Source organism: Lithobates pipiens, unplaced genomic scaffold (genome assembly GCF_037356315.1).
Source record: "Lithobates pipiens isolate NorthernLeopardFrog02 unplaced genomic scaffold, aLitPip1_a1.2 Scaffold_18, whole genome shotgun sequence".
Classification (NCBI taxonomy): domain Eukaryota; kingdom Metazoa; phylum Chordata; class Amphibia; order Anura; family Ranidae; genus Lithobates; species Lithobates pipiens.
The window spans coordinates 597,857,241-597,874,113 of NW_027507758.1; the positions used below are offsets into that span (position 1 = coordinate 597,857,241).

Genomic DNA, 16,873 nt, shown 5'->3' on the forward strand with positions numbered 1-16,873 from the left:
ACTGCTTCTTAAGTATTTGAGTTTTTTTATTGCTGTCTGCGTCCCCACTGAGGAGATTCTCCCTCTCTTTTTGCCCTGGTGACCATTGTTTGAATTATTACTTTAATAGGAAAAGAGTTGGAATTTTCTAATGGGAACCGCTGTTCTGGGGACACCTATCTACGAAGGGGTAATGCCCTTACTTTTTAGATTTTCTTTCTATTGCATTTTTCAAGACAGGAGGTAAAATGACAGAGAAAAAAAAAACAATTTTAATATTAAGAGTAGGATATGTATTTATACATACAGCTATCATCGCAATCCAGTTGAGTCCAGCCATTTTTGAAGCTTCATTATATATAAGCCCTGATGAAGTGTCTGAAACACGTTGACTTTCTTATACCTGTTTCTAATAAAAATACTTTGACATATTCTGTTACAGCCTTACTGCTTAAATATTTGATTCTTTTTATTGCTGTCTGTGTCCTAAATAGGGAGATTCTCCTTCTCTTCTTGCCCTGGTGACCATTGTTTGAGTTATCACTTAAACGGGAATAGAGAGGGAATTTTCTAATGGGAACAGCAGTTCTGGGGACACCTATCTACGAGGGGAATTCCCTTACTTTTTAGAGATTTCCTTTCACGTTCTATTGCGTTTTTCAAGACAGGAGGTGAAGTGACACAGAAAAAAAGAAATATTTTAATACTAAGAGTAGGATCTAATTTTATACACACAGCTATCATCACAATCCAGTTGAGTACAACCATTTTTGAAGCTTCATAATACATAAGCCTTGATGAAGTGTCTGAAATCCTGAAACATGCTGGTTCTCTTATCCCTATGAATTTCTAGTAAAAACAATTGGGTTCTTTGGCGATTGCTGTTATAGCCTTACTGCTTCTTAAGTATTTGAGTTTTTTATTGCTGTCTGCGTCCCCACTGAGGAGATTCTCCCTCTCTTTTTGCCCTGGTGACCATTGTTTGAATTATTACTTAAATAGGAAAAGAGTTGGAATTTTCTAATGGGAATCGCTGTTCTGGGGACTCCTATCTACGAAGGGGTAATGCCCTTACTTTTTAGATTTTCTTTCTATTGCATTTTTCAAGACAGGAGGTAAAATGACAGAGAAAAAAAAAACTATTTTAATATTAAGAGTAGGATATGTATTTATACATACAGCTATCATCGCAATCCAGTTGAGTCCAGCCATTTTTGAAGCTTCATTATATATAAGCCCTGATGAAGTGTCTGAAACACGTTGACTTTCTTATACCTGTTTCTAATAAAAATACTTTGACATATTCTGTTACAGCCTTACTGCTTAAATATTTGATTCTTTTTATTGCTGTCTGTGTCCCAAATGGGGAGATTCTCCTTCTCTTTTTGCCCTGGTGACCATTGTTTGAGTTATCACTTAAATAGAGAATAGAGGAGGAATAGAGGAATAGAGAGGGAATTTTCTAATAGGAACATCTGTTATGGGGACACCTATCTACGAGGGGAATTCCCTTACTTTTTAGAGATATCCTTTCACATTCTATTGCATTTTCAAGATAGGAAGTGCAGAGACACAGAAAAAAAGAACAATTTTCATATTTTCCTACTGTACCCAAGCCAAAAAAAATGAAGTTTTTGATATACATACACTTTAAATAACTAATTTTTATAGCGGTCTATCAACACAAACAAACTGAAAATGAAAGAGAAATAGAAGGGTTTGGTTCTAAAAGCAGGACAGTCCCTGAAAATGATCTATGTAAAAATATGGCAGTTATCTATAAATAGTGTTCATTTTTCACTAGACTCAAAAGTCTGGTGGTGATGGGAGAAAACATTAATGTGCTTTAAGGCTTATCTCCAGTCTTCCCTTATCGTTTGTTTGAAAGCAAACCAGAGGACCTGTCATTTAGCACTACAACCACTAAATGACTGATCCGTGCCTGACTTCTGGTTGTAAAAAAAAAAAGTGACCAGGAACTTTGGGTGAAGTCATTAATCAAATATTGGCATGACTATAACTGGTCAATGACCTCACCCCAAAACCCTCAGCTGGCTTTTTTTAATACAGAAGTTGGCCAGGAATCTGTAATTTAGCTGTGGTAGTAGTGGCAGGGCAATATTGTTGATTAGTAGGTTGACTTGGCGGCGGGTCAATATTATCAGATGTTGCTCATGGGGATTGCAGTTCATCCATATCACTGAACAACGCAATTGATGATAATAATCCATTGTGGCACACTGTTTTTTTCCTCAATAAAGTTTTTTTTTTTTACTTTTTAAATTGTTTTTGCAAATAAGTAACAAGAAGTACTCATTCATGTAGGGGGGTGCTGGATATCTATTGGCTCCCTTGTTCTAAAGGGGGCTTCCAGATTCCAAAATGTTCCTGCAACTACAGGCCTTAACATTAGGGTTGCCACATCATCCCTTTAATCCAAGACACGCATTAATTACTCGGGTTCTGGGGCTGATTAGGGTGGTAATTAAAGTCACTTGGTGCCTCATCTGCATTAAATCAGCCTCGGAACCCGAGTACTTCATATGTGTCCCGGATTAAAGGGACTATGTGGCAACCCTACTCCACGTCCCTTTTGGGGGGGAAAATGTGGGAATGAGACCCTTATCCTCTCAACATGAGGGCAAGGTGCCTTGCAAGGGTAGTGAGGATTAGTCAGCTCTTGCAAGGTACCCCCTGAATGTTAGAAGACTTTTAAGGGCTGCCTTAATCTTGACATTAGTGGTCACCTATTGACTTCATATGTCTATTGGCAAATTCAGTAGTCAGTTCCCAGCTCTGCTTAATAAACCCCTTCCGCAGATCCTAATTTTTCCTGCTGCAATATCTTCTCATAGCCAAAGCAAGGGAGGTGAGCTGGTAGTTCAGGTGCCAATGGCAGAGCTATAAGAGGCCTGTGAATGACCCTAAATGGCATTCATCTAAAACCTAAAATTTAGTGTAGGTTATCCTGATCTTTTGCAGGCACTGTCCCAGTTCTTCCAGGTCACAGTCGAACCCCACTTCTAATACATAAAAAAATGTTAATTTTGTTCATTTTATCCAGATTTAGAATCCAGGTGGTTTCTAATGCCATTCATCTGAAAGCTATTAATACAAAATGAGAAATTTATGAAGTTTAACTTAAAAAGCAGCATACAAATGTAATATATCACGATTGTTTTGACTAGGTTTCATGAAATAATGGTGCCGAAATGCTTGACGCAGTAAAAAAAATATAATTAACAAGTCAAATATCCCCCCTCCCACCCCCGCATTGTCCTCAAACAGTTACTGTTGAATGGGTCAACGTATAGGACGAATGCATCTGAGTAAAGAGAAAACCCAAAAAAGCCACAAAAGAGAAACAGATGTCTGTAACACAAAAAGCACAATAAATTGTGGTTTTAAAATGTTTAGGTTTTAATCTATAAAATCTGTAGAGGATACCAACTTAGAATATAAGAAGACACCACCTCTACAATAGTTGTGTGTAAGACCCGTGTGATGAGAGACAAGAAGTCAATATAAATGTCATGTTCGAATCCAAAATTGGTCTGATGAACTAAAAAATTTGCTGATAAAGTTACATCAGCTCCCAGTTACACAAATAGATATTAATACATCCCAGATGATTTCTGTTGATGTTATAGAAAAACCTCGAAATAGTTGCTAGTAGTCTTGAATTACTTGAAATAGTCTAATGCACTATACACACGGTTGGAAATTCCGATAGACAGGTCCGATCGGATTATATTGTCGGAAAATCCGATCATGTGTGGGTTGTATTGGACTTTTTCCATCGGACATTACGACGGAAAAAATTTGAGAGCAGGATCTAAAAATTTCCGACAAAACAATCCGATTGGACTTTTTCCGATCATTTGTAGAGAATTTATGACGGACAAAGTGCCATGCATGCTCAGATCAAATTACAAGACCAAAGCTATTGGGTACTAGCCTCTACGTAGTCCCGTCGTACGTAACGAATGTCACCTCGTTCCGAACGATTGGATTTTCCGACAACTTTGTCCAAACGTGTGTATGCAACACCAGTTTCGGACAAAATCCGTCTGAAAAAATCAGATGGATTTTGTGGTTGGAGTGTCCGACCGTGTGTACAGGGCATTAGCAGCTAGAGCTGTATTGGGAGGGTGTGAGCATGCTGTTTATATTGACATAGATGCAACAACCATTCTCATATATTATACTGTGATCATCAGTTCTGCCACTAGGTGGTAATACTATGTATACAGTAATGTTATCTTCTTCCCAGGGGAACTAAATGGTTATGACACAAATTTCTGTCTCTATGTTCTTGTATTCCACATCAGCAAGAAGGGCTCAATCATTTGTCCAGCAAAATCTTGATTGGTAAAATTCATATCTGCAGCAGCTTTACAACAGTAACCAAATAAGACATTAACGTTCCAACACTCTGGGGGGTATAGAGGGTCAAAACTGGAATAGTAGTTGCTCAGGTTAGTGTCAAAATTGGCCAGGAATTATTCCTATAATACATCCAACAGCTTTGGTTTAAATACTTTTAACTTCTCCTTCTCCTGTAGTATTTATTCTCCACCACAAGTCTTCTGGGTTGAATGATGGCCTGCATTATTTGGCACACTTCTTGTGAACCCAGGCTGTTATGGTCCTGCCCACTGTATATGATGCAGGCTCACCTAGGCACAGGATCTAAGCACTAGCTGGTCTTCGCCAGAGCTCCTGATGGTGGGGATGGGTTTAGCTGCGTCCTAATGCTAGGTCACAACCCTTTCGCTTGGCCCAGTAAGCGGGGGGTCAGGTAGTCAATGAAGTAGATATGAATCAAGCAGAAACATAGTTGATGAAAAAGCCAAAAGGTCAGTAATGAGTAGTAGCTGGATGGGATCAGGTGGAAGTGTAGTCGATGAGCTAGCCAAGGGTCGATAAGGAGTGGTATCAATAATAAGGATAGCAGCAGGTATGCAAAGGAGCAAGATATTGGCTGGAGATAGCACAATAAGCTGACAAACAGGAAGTGCAAAGACATGGCTTAAATAAAAAGTTCATAGAAGGAGCAAAGGGTTCAATGTTCACCAGTAACAAGATACAATGTGAGGTTTTTAAAGGAATCAGGCAGGGAGCTCTGGCCAACATCTCAGGTGGATCAGTGAGAAGAGCCACAATCAGACACTGCAGAAGTCCTATCTTTGGATCTGAATCTTGACACTGTAATTTGGTGCTATTGTAAGGATGAAGAATCACCAGGAGAGGTGGAGGAAGCACAGATCCACTGTTGTACCGCATTCCCTTAGATACAGCTTCCTTTCCAGCAAGGAGAACAGCACAGGAGTGAAATCACCAAATCTCACTCCAAATTTGGTAAGAATAGCCAAAATTCTATAATATAATCCCCCATTCTTCTGCAGGCCAGCTCAGCTCATTGGGGCCCAACTCTTATGTCAGAGCACTCAGGTTAAAATCCCTTTAAGTACTGATACAGGCAACTGACTCTGTGTTACTTGCAGTCAACTCTGTCCCTCTTTGATCAAAGTGTAATGGGATTTTGGCCTCTCACCAATTACTAATTCAGTAGGTGACCTCTCTCTGTTCACTTTGTGAAGCGCAGCCGCTCAGTAGCTACACCATTCTTCACTCTTGGTCGGGCAGCAGGCACCACCAACATCTTCCAATGTTCTAAGATGTATGTCTCTGGGCCTCACTCCTTCTCAGTGATGAGTAGACTGCCAAGCCAGTAGCCAAATGTGCACACAGTGTTCTCAGAACATCCTGTACACTTCTTATCCTCAGCTCGAGAAAACAACGGGGAACCATCTGTCCTTTTTGCCTCAGAGCCCCCAATGACCCCTTGTGAGATCTACAGTTTCCTTCTTCCAGCTCACCAAGCCAACTCAGTCAGTCAGAACTACACCTCCCACAATCCTTGCAGTCCACATCCTCTGTGCCTTCCTATTGGGCAGAAGGTGGGCTCAATATTGGCTGTACACAGCTGTACAATAAGAATACCCTTCTGTAGCTGTGCCTGTGCATCCTCTGCTGCCAGACACAGAATTGTTTTCCTGTCAATGCTGCAGACTGGGCTACATAAGAAATTTCCCACAGGCACCATAATAATCAAACCTTCCTTGGTGATACGGCAAGCAGTGAAAGAAAAGAATAAACAGACTCAGGACACATACCCACCAACTGAACATATAAGGAAACCCGTGATATCTGTGTGGATTAAACTGGACACCGACTGGATTCTGCAGATTTGTAGGACATTGGCAGTGTTTGCTGGATAGTTTTAGCAGCTGAATGACCTCTTTAAAAGGATCTATGCTGTGGAAGCTCTGTCCAATAAATTCAAGCAGAGGGCAAAGGACTAGTTACCAGTATTGCTTGTGTAGCACCCTGCCCAGAAAGTTAGGCTAAATTAGTTTTTTGGCTTCACTGTACTTTTGGGTTTTTGGGGTTTTAGTTTTTTTTTGGGTCTGGTTAGGATTTTCTAAGGCTAGTGGTTGATTGCTCCTGTCTGCCTCTGAAAAAGTCTCAGAATAGGAGGATCACCCCTTGATCAACTCTTGATTTATGCATATTTATTGGACTCCAGCCAATCCCTGGGGAGGAGGTGCTCCAAAGATGGCTGAGGGAGGTGACAAATATTTGGGAGGCCTGGAGAGAGTGTTCTTCCTCTGCTAGCAGGGTCCCCATTCTCCTGGGGTTGCTGCCTCTAGAAGGCAACTAGTGAAAAACAAGAGTTGCAGTTTGGGTCTCAGCAGGTGCTGGGCTGAGGGCTTTGAAAAGATTGCTAAGGTATTTTTGCTGCAGGGCACTGATCTGGAAAAGGAATTTTTGCCCCCCTTTACTGAAGATTGTCATCTAGAAGCTGGGTGGCAGACAGCTCCTTGCACATTGTGAGTAAGACCTGGTTTTGTTTTTTTCATGTCTGCCTGCTACTATAGGGATATGGGCAGGTCTGGACTTACCATCGGGCTTGACTGGGCTCAAGCCCATGGGCCCCACCCAATACGGGGGCCCGCAAAGATACATAGCCGATTGTACTCGGCTCCGCTACGCTCACAGTCACGTCCAGTCCCACCCTATGATGGACATAACGGGACTGGGCGTGACTGTGAGCCAAGCCGAGTACACTGGGCTACTCTCGGCTTCGCTCGGGACTGCGAGAGGACCCTTAGCTGCCGAGAGGACCCTTAGCTGCCAAGAGGACCCAAGAGGACCCGAGAGCCGCTGAGATACACAGGACTCTGTATCTCGACAGTGCCATTTTTAAACTTCAAGACTGCAATAACAAGGCTGCAAATGACACTGGGGCAAGGCAGCAAATGACAAGGATACACTGACAAGGCTGCAAATGACACTGACAAGGCTGCATATAGACACTGACAAGGTTGCATTGATGGGCATTAAAATGTACGTTTTTTTCCTTAAAATTTCCTCCTAAACTTGGAGTGCGTGTTATATGCCGATAAATACGGTAACGTATAGAAGATAGGGCAGAAAAGTGACTCAAGCCCAGGGGCCCCCACCACCCTAAGTTCTGCCCTGGATCTGGGCTAAGACGTTTGTCCTCCTGTTGATTCCTGATTTTGTTTTTTGAGCATTCTGCATTCCTATCCTTTTCCTGTTCAAGTTCTAAGCAATAAACTTACAAAAAGACATCCCTTAGACTGAGCCTGTCTTGTCGGTGTGCATGGAACTGTGTCTGTGTCTGGTAGTCCCTGTACTATTCTGAGAGAACCTGTGTACTCCCAGGGGCCCCTCCAGGGGTGAGTGCTACAATTGTGGGCTCCCCATAGCTGACCTTTTCCCCATTTATGACTTATCATGCTTTGTTCAGAACTGTGTCTTTGTGTGGAGGCAGCCATCTTGGTGGAGGAGCATGGCTTTACTTTCTCATGTCAGAGATGCCCCCTGATGACTGGCGATTGGATAGCTGATGAGGTAATAATGAAGAATCCGCAGAAGAGATGGAGGAAGTACAGACCACAGAATGAAAGAAGCAGAAGCAGGGAGATCTTTGCACTGAAGGTCCAAAGTACAGCTTCCCTTCCAGCAAAGAGAACAGTGATCACACAGTGACATTACCAAATCTCACTCCAAATCTGTTGACATTAGCAGTGAGAAGCAGCAGTGCCTAGATGATATCACAATAAAGATATACAGTGCAGCAACAAGGCTCATAGGACAGGGGTTTCTAGGCACAGGAAGTGCACTGTTATTTTTAAGGAGAAATTCATGACAAAAGGTACATTTTTCAGGGTCTCCTTAGGAACAATTACATTTCTAGATGTTCCATATAGGATAGTAAATATACTTTTTATGAGTTTGGGTCCACTTTAATTGGCAAATTATGTAATCTTGCTTTACGGGAACATAACATTAACAGCTTATAAATTTGGATGAATAAAAAGTAATTAGAGTATTGGAACCTCAACAGGAACTTTAGACAGGATGAACTGTGGGTGACAATGAGAAGCTGCAGAGAATGCAGTCCAGGAAACCTTCATTGGATGGATGGCTCTGTATGTAACTCAAGACGGGCCTCCGAGACCCTTAGTAGTGTAGACTGGATTCAGCTCCATAATAATACTACACACATGTTATATCTCCTTGTGCTTTCACACATAGTTGTGTACATATTACTCATTGACTCCAACTATGTGACACCTCATGATAAATAGAAAACATCCTAGTTATGGATGAGAGAACATTTATGCAGCTGTTCTTCTGGCACCTCCAACAGGCCTGGAGGAGATTCAGGAAGATGTGGACACTGGCACTGGGGATGGAACTGAGCCCTAGGGACAAGGTGGATTCTTTGTATAAGTCACCATAGCAAAGCCCAGAATGACACAAACCTGTGACCCTAACCAACATTCAAAGGGGAGCTCTCTTCAGATATGTTTTTTACTTTAACCCAGCAGAGGGTATTTATTATGTAACTTACCATTGATATTGTTGGTCTAGAGTTCATGAGGAAAAATCAAAGATCAAGTTCCTTCTGCTCAACTCTGTGTTTACAGATCATGCCCCCCTCCCCTGTGATGACAAGAAAATACATATCATGTCACTAGGCCACGCCTTGAAATAGCGCTGTTGGACAATAGTACCGTAGCAAAAATGGAAAATGAAGTACCACACCACTGCTGAGCGGTTCAGTATCACAATCAGGGGTCAGGCTTGGAGACTAGCAGCTATAGTAGTAGAGGGGCACCCACTGACTAGATGGATAAATGAACAAGCTTGTCACTCCTGCAGATGACACAGGCTCTCCTGAGGTGCGCCCCGCACCTTGTTTCTCATGAACCTTGAACTCTTTGCTCCTCCCAAGAACTTTATGATTTAAGTCTTGTCTCTGCACTTCCTGTTTGCCTGATTATTGCGCTCTCCCCAGCCAATATCTTGCTCTTGTCACTTCTGCTGCCGTCCGTATCTCTACTATCTCTTGTTACCGACAAGGGGTAACGAAGGGGCATAAGTACTAACTGGTGTTCACCAGAGCTCCTGATGGTGGACATGGGTTTTGCTGCATGTTAGTTCCAAGTCGCGGTCTTCACAATCACCCCACCATAAGGGGAGCAAGCTGGAGTCCAGTAACAGAGTTAATAGGTAGGGATCAAGCAGAAGCCTAGTCAGTAAACAAGCCAAATGTTGGTAACAAGTGGTTGCACGTTGGGATTACGCAGAAGCATAGTCGAGAATCAAGCCAAAGGTTGGTAACGAGGGGTAGCGGAGATACGGATAGCAGCAGGAGTGAAAAGAGCAAGATACTGACTGGGCAGAGTGTTATAATCTGGCAAACAGAAAGTGCAGAGACATGGCTTAAATCAGAGAGATCATTGGAGGAGCAAAGAGTTCAAGGTTCATGAGAAACAAGACATAAGGCAAAGATGACTAAGCAATCAGGCAGACAACTGCCCATCATCTCAGCTGGCTCAGTGAGAAGAGTTACTGCCAGACGCAGCAAAGGTCCCAGGTCCAGGTCTTGACATCCAAATACAACTTTGTTCAATAAAAGTTGGGGGGGGGGGGGGGTGATCCAACATATTTCGGGCATTTTTGACAACAATGTGAGTGAACTGGACCTTTAATGTTATTTCTTCTGGTGTGATTACAAACGCAGGCATCATCAGCAGCTGGTTTGGTAGCCAAGCTCTGATGAAGGGGACTATTATGGACCCCTGAAACGCACTGAATATTCTTTGGATTGCCTCCATGATTTGTTTTGGAAATAAGTTGTATCTGGACCTCTGGTGTGGCGCTTCAATTTTCCATTTTTTCACTAAAATGAGACTGTGGAGATCCTCTGAGATGTAGAAGCTGCCTGCCCGGGAAAGCAGATCATTCCACATCAATACTTTAAGATGGCAATACCAATAACCAATTTTTCCATTTTCCTCAACTAGAAGATGTTACAAGTCTTAGGCAGCAAAAAACATAAAGGATGGGGGTAAAATACAATAAGACAATATGTTCCCTGTATTTTTTTGTTTATAGCGCAAAAAATAAAAACAGCAGAGATGATCAAATACCACCAAAAGAAATCTCTATTTGTGGGAAAAAAAGGACATCAATTTTGTTTCGGTACAGCGTTGCACAACCGAGCAATTAAGTTAAAACGACGGAGTGCCAAATGCTCTGGTCATTGAGCAGCCAAATCTTCCAGGGCTGAAGTGGTTAAACAGCCATCTCTTTATATAAATGCTATGAGTCAAATGCAAAATAAAAAAAAAGAATAGGGTGTTACAGCGGCAAGGCGGCCAAAACCACAAAGCCACTGCCAGGGAAGAGAAAAATTCATATAGAGTATTTCTAACTCTAGCAGGGTAACCATGTATCATCACCACATTTCTAGATCATAGAGACGGTGGAGACATAGCAGCTTTGTTGTCATGGTGCCGGAGATAGGAAGGGTCTATGTAGTGCAGGTGTCCGTCCATCCCGGCCAAGCTGTTTGGCACAGAGATATAAAAAATTTGATTCTTGCCGTTGCCTGAAACCACAAATCCACATTGGTTTGTTGTACATGCGTAATGCTGTTCCCACACTGATCGGCTTATAGGTCACGAGTAAGCTTGGGGTCCGTGCTGGGTGTGGGTCTTGTATCCATTGGCTGGTGGTCACTTCTAATTCGGGTCACTTCTATAAAACTTTTATGAAATGCTTTCACTCTAGCAATGAACTGGTCATTGCTCTTGGATGGAATACGATGAAATTATGGAACCAAGTCAATGCCTCAGGTGATCAGCCATGCAATAAACCACATGTGTGTGTGTCAACCAATTAAAGTGTAAAGTTTATCCTAGTTTTCAAATATACTCACAACCCCCGTTAGGTTTCTAATGCTGAACGTGTCCAGAACTAGAGAACTAAAACTTCCTTGCTTGCCATGGATGAACAGAGCAGTGAGGGAGCAAGAGCTGGTCATTATGTATGATGGTGAGGTCAGCATTAAAGTGAACCTGTTCCTTTTCCCTACATGGGCAGAGGACAAGTGCACTTTAATACAGAACAAATATATTTTCATATCGTTATCTTTTAAAGCTGCTTATATTTTGCCTTTTCTAATTCCTCCTTTCCCCATCATCAACATGCTAATTACATTTTCTTTGCATAACTTATTTTCGATCCAGTGAGGTCATCATTAGGTCTCTGAGCTTCTCTATGCAATACATGTGAGCAAAGCTGTAAGAGTCCAGGGCTTACTATGCATGCACCAATGGCACGTTGCCTCAAGAGGAAATCCGTGCCAACTGAGCATGCGCCAAAGACGCCTCAATGTGCCAACCCACACCTGCACAGAAGACCTGATGGAAATAGGCAGGAAAATGCCCAGAAGGCGCACAGGAAGTGACCTCAACCCAATGGAAAAAGGCGGAAAATGCTCAGGAGGCACACAGGAATTGACTTCAATTTAATAGAAAAAGGCGGGAAAAAGGCCAGGAGGCGCACAGGAAGTGACTTCAAACTTCCCTATATAAGCCCAGCCCAGACACTGCAAAATTGCTGGATTATCTTCAGTCCCCTCTTGTTCCTGTGCTAGTGTGAGATACAGAGGAGATATCGCATGTGTGGGGGAGTTTGAGAGCTTGCTTCCATTATGATTGGGGTGAGCAGTACCAGCTTAGACTGTCTTAGCAACATCCTAGCAACAAGGCAGGATGGGGGGACACCATCTCTGAGAGTTTTTCCTTTAGGCTTTGGATGGTACCTGGATGGCCTACACCTATAGCAAGGTCATTATTCAACTTTGGTCAAAGCTGCACATTTTATTTTTATCTACAGGCACCCCGGGGTATTCGGCAAAGGTGAACTAACCCAGCACCCGCTCTGCAATCCACACCACCATTTTTCAAAAAATGTGGCAGGCTATTTCTTCCTTTTTCCTTCTGGCCAGGCCACTGATGACATCTTCACAAGTGGTGCATGAGATCTGGAACATGTATTGTTATTTTTTATTACAGTTCCTGTGATGGTTTGGGCAAGCATTAATGGCTGGGAGTGTCTTAGCAACATCATAGCAAGCAATGAGGCAGGATGGGGGATGCCATCTCTGGAAGTGCCAAACTCCAGGGAAATCTCATGAGTTTTTAGAAGAAAGTCTCTTTTTTTGTTGTTTTTTTTTTTATACGTTGCCTAAGTTTCAGCAGCATCAGGGTTGGCTGGCATGATGTCCCTCGCGATATCTCTCCCTGGAAGACTTCCAGTGGGCACCTGTGAGGCCTTGGCCTCTCAGGGAAATAATTCAATTTCACAAAAGGTAAATTCCACAGAAAAAGAAGCCAGCGGGCTTACCAAAAAATGACGTAAGTTTCGAGAACAGAGGATTTAGAATCAATCAGGGAAATGTTGATCATAGATAATATTTTATAATAAAATATGCTGGGTAATAAGATATAGTGAAAAGATGTGGCTGGGTTTGGTTCCACTTGCATTGCTCCAGGCTGTTAGGAGGCTGCCCTAGTATAGGGGAATTTCTTTCTCACTTGGTGGAGCTGCAGATGTTGCACTTCTTAACACTTCTTAAGACCCCCTTCTCTGAAATCCACCAATTCTCCAATCCCATTGCTGACATCACATGTTTCATAATATTCCACAGACCAGCATGGAAAATGTAAACCAGCCCCTTTTCTAAAAATCCCTGACTCATATGGCACAAGATCAGCAGTGGAGTTCATGAAAAGTTAATTTCGTTGTAGTTCTAAACTGTTGCTACAACATCAATTGTACGTTCCAACACCTTATAATTACATTTTCTTTAAAGATCCTTTAAAATGTTATGAAGACCTTGTTAAGAAGAAATTACTCAATCAGCATACCTCATCTACATTTTTTCTTTAATCCTTTCTCTCTCCTTTTTCTATCATTGGTGCAAACACAACCATTTAATTGTCTCTGTCCTGCATTTCTGCCTTTGGGCAGGCTACCCTACTGCTCCCTAATCCCTAGAGAAGGGGTCTCCAAATGTTCTAAACAAAGGGCCAGTTTACTGTCCTTCAAATTATAGAGGGGCTGGACTGTGGCCAGTGGGAGAAGAAAATTAGATTAAACAATGCCCCATGATTGGCATTGGGGGGGGGGGGAGTAATAGTGTCCCATAGTTGGTATCAATGGGAGGAATAGTGCCCCATCATTGATATCATGGGAAGAATAGTGTCCTATTGTTGGTGTCAGTGAGAGGAATAGTGTCCCATCATTGTTATCAGTAGGAGGAACAGTGCCCGATCATTGGTGTCAATAGGAGGAATAGTGCCCCATCATTGGTATCAGTGGGAGGAATAGTGCTCCATTGTTGATGTCAGTGGGAGGAATAGTGCCCCATCATTGGTGTCAGTGGGAGGAATAGTGCCCCATCACTGGCATCAGTGGGAGGAATAGCACCCCATCAGTGGTGTCAGTGGGAGGAATAGTGCTCCATTGTTGGTGCCAGTGGGAGAAATAGTGCCCCATCATTGGTATCAGTGGGAGGAATAGTGCCAGATCATTGGTATCAATGGGAAGAATTGTGTCCTATTTTTGGTTTCAGTGAGAGGAATAGTGTCCCATTGTTGGTATCAATGGGACGAATAGTGCCCCATCATTGTTATCAGTGGGAGGAATAGTGCCCACTCATTGATATCAGTTAGAGGAATAGTGCCCCATCGTTGTTATCAGTGGGAGGAATAGTGCCTGATCATTGGTGTCAGTAGGAGGAACAGTACCCCATCACTGGTATTATTGGGAGGAATAGTGCCCCATCATTGGTGTCAGTGGGAGGAATAGTGCTCCATTGTTGGTGTCAGTGGGAGGAATAGTGCCCCATCATTGGTGTCAGTGGGAGGAATAGTGCCCCATCACTGGTATCAGTGGGAGGAATAGGACCCCATCAGTGGTGTCAGTGGGAGAAATAGTGCTCCATTGTTGGTGCCAGTGGGAGAAATAGTGCCTCATCATTGGTGTCGGTGGAAGGAATAATGCCCCATCATTGGGATCAGTGGGAGGAATAATGCCCCATCATTGGTATCAGTGGGAGGAATAGTGTCCCATCATTGGCGTCAGTGGGAGGAATAATGCCCCATCATTGGTATCAGTGGGAGGAATAGTGTCCCATAATTGGCGTCAGTGGGAGGAATAATGCCCCATCATTGGTATCAGTGGGAGGAATTGTGCCCCATTGTTGGTATCAATGGAAAAAATAGTGCCCCCTCCATGGTATTAATGGGAGAAATAGTGTACATTGTTGGTGTCAGTGAGAGGACTAGTGCCCCATTGTCAGTGTCGGTATCTATGCACCACTATTGCTGACAGTGGGGAGGAATAACGTTCCAAGAGCCGGATAAAAGCAAGCAAAGGGCTGCATCTGGCTGCAGTTTGGATGCCACTGCCCTTAAGCATAACCACCAGGCCTGGACTATAACTAACCTGCCAGCACTCTATGCACTCATACATACAGGCAACCTGCATCGGGGCTGCCTGTGGGGGACTTAAAGGGAAAAATTTTATTTTGTTGTGAGGGTTTAATGGGTTTCATAGCATCCAAAAACCTCTACTCAATCTGTCCAAACCTGGACAAAACCACAGCTGCTTTGCTATGGCTTATCAAATTAAGAAACATAGGAGGTATGTTGCCACTCTGCTCTAAGCGGAAGTGACTCTTTAACTTCAATTCTGCCAGGCCATAGCCAACCTGAGCTGAATTGATAGTTCTGCTGTCTGTCTTAATTTTCTCCTAAGACCTGGTTTCTGTCTTTCTTCCTGCTGCAGGAGAGTATGCCTGGCAATGGTATAAGAGCATCCAATAATTAGAGTTATGGATATGTACTGTATGTCTCCTGGACCAACCACTAGGAGGTTTATTGCAGTGATGCATGTCAGGGAAGTGCATACATTTTTGGGATGACCTTTAGAAAGTTTTCTTACCACAGAGGCTCTGTCTTTGGAGAAGATATGCTACTGTTCTTGACCACCTAGTGGGGCCATTATTAATGCAGGGCAAAAGGGGCAGCTGCCTCTGGCCCAGTCATTGTTGTGGGGCCCAAAGCAAGTGCCCCTCAAACCCGTGCTGCCATCAAATATTTGACAACTGGATTTAGCTATATGAATGTTGGGTGGCGCTGGTGTTTGGTTGGGTGTTATGCATGAAGTCTGTGCGGTGATTGGCCAGCTCAATAAGAAAAACCTTGTCCAGGGAGAGGGTCTGTCAGTTCTGGGCACAGTCACACCGACCCTTCTCCTTCATCGTGTCCAAGCCACAGACCATCAGCCCGCTGAAGAACTTCTTCACCGGTGGGTGTGCCTGATGCTCGCCTGACATTTTATGGACACTATCAAAGTGAAACTGCTGGGGAGGGGGGCAATGCAGGGGTCTGTGGAGAGAGGGGTCCTGTTTAATGATGGGGGTAGTATGGGGGAGGAGGTCCTGTGTAATGATAATGACATATATGGTTTCTAGTTCTGTCCAGCAATTTTTGTGATTCATACACCATACACAGCCAGCAGGGTGACACGGCTTTCTCTTTAAGCCCTTGTACACACGGTCGGACATTCCGACAACAAAATCTTGTTGAAACTGGTGTTGCATACACATGGTATGCAGACAAAGTTGTCGGAAAATCCGATCGTTCGTAACATCAAGACGTTATTTCTTTTTTTTTTTCACAAATGACGTTATTTCATTACGACGAGACTATGTTCAGGCTAGTAGCCAATAGCTCTGGTCTAGGAATTTGATCTGAGCATGCGTGGAACTTTGTCTGATCGGAATTCTCTACAAACGATCGGACAAAGTCCGATCGGATCATGTTGTCGGAAAATGTTATAGCCCAGCTGGAAAATTTAGTCCGACGGAAACAGTCCGATGGAGCCCACACACGGTCGGATTATCCAACAACACGGTCCGATCGGACATTGTCCATCGGAATATCCGACCGTGTGTACAAGGGCTTAGAGTTCAAGAAAACAGTGGAGTCATCTGCCCATTAGGGATAAGCAGAATGATTTTGCGGGCATCGATTTAGCAGTAAAATTGGCAATTGCAACTTCCCCAAGCCTTTGTCATGAACGATTAGCTTGACATGTCTTCACCTGGGTCCTTTAGGTGAAATTGACTTTCACCTAGCAAAGCCATGAGGTCATCATCTCTGTACTGACCTTATTATAAATTGCTTTGTTGGTAAAGAAAGCCAACTCTAATGCTAACACTAACTGTCATTTCTTCATTGATATGGTGACCATGTAAGGTCAAGGTGGCCATAAAAGTGAAGCTCTTCTTTTCTTTTCCAACATTTTGTTGTGATTAGCTTTAAATTTCACCATGTGGACTGGTTAGGTAAAAGAGACTTGTAGCAAAGCCATGTGGCCATCATCTCAGCATCACTAACATAATGACCAATGACTTTGCTGATAAAAGAAA

At 43.0% G+C, this 16,873-nt stretch overlaps 1 protein-coding gene across 1 annotated transcript in view; it reads right to left on the bottom strand.

Moving 5' to 3' along the window:
* SCARA5 (scavenger receptor class A member 5) overlaps nucleotides 1-16,873 on the bottom strand; it is a 437,144-nt gene that overhangs the window by 345,345 nt on the left and 74,926 nt on the right. The window lies entirely within an intron of this gene.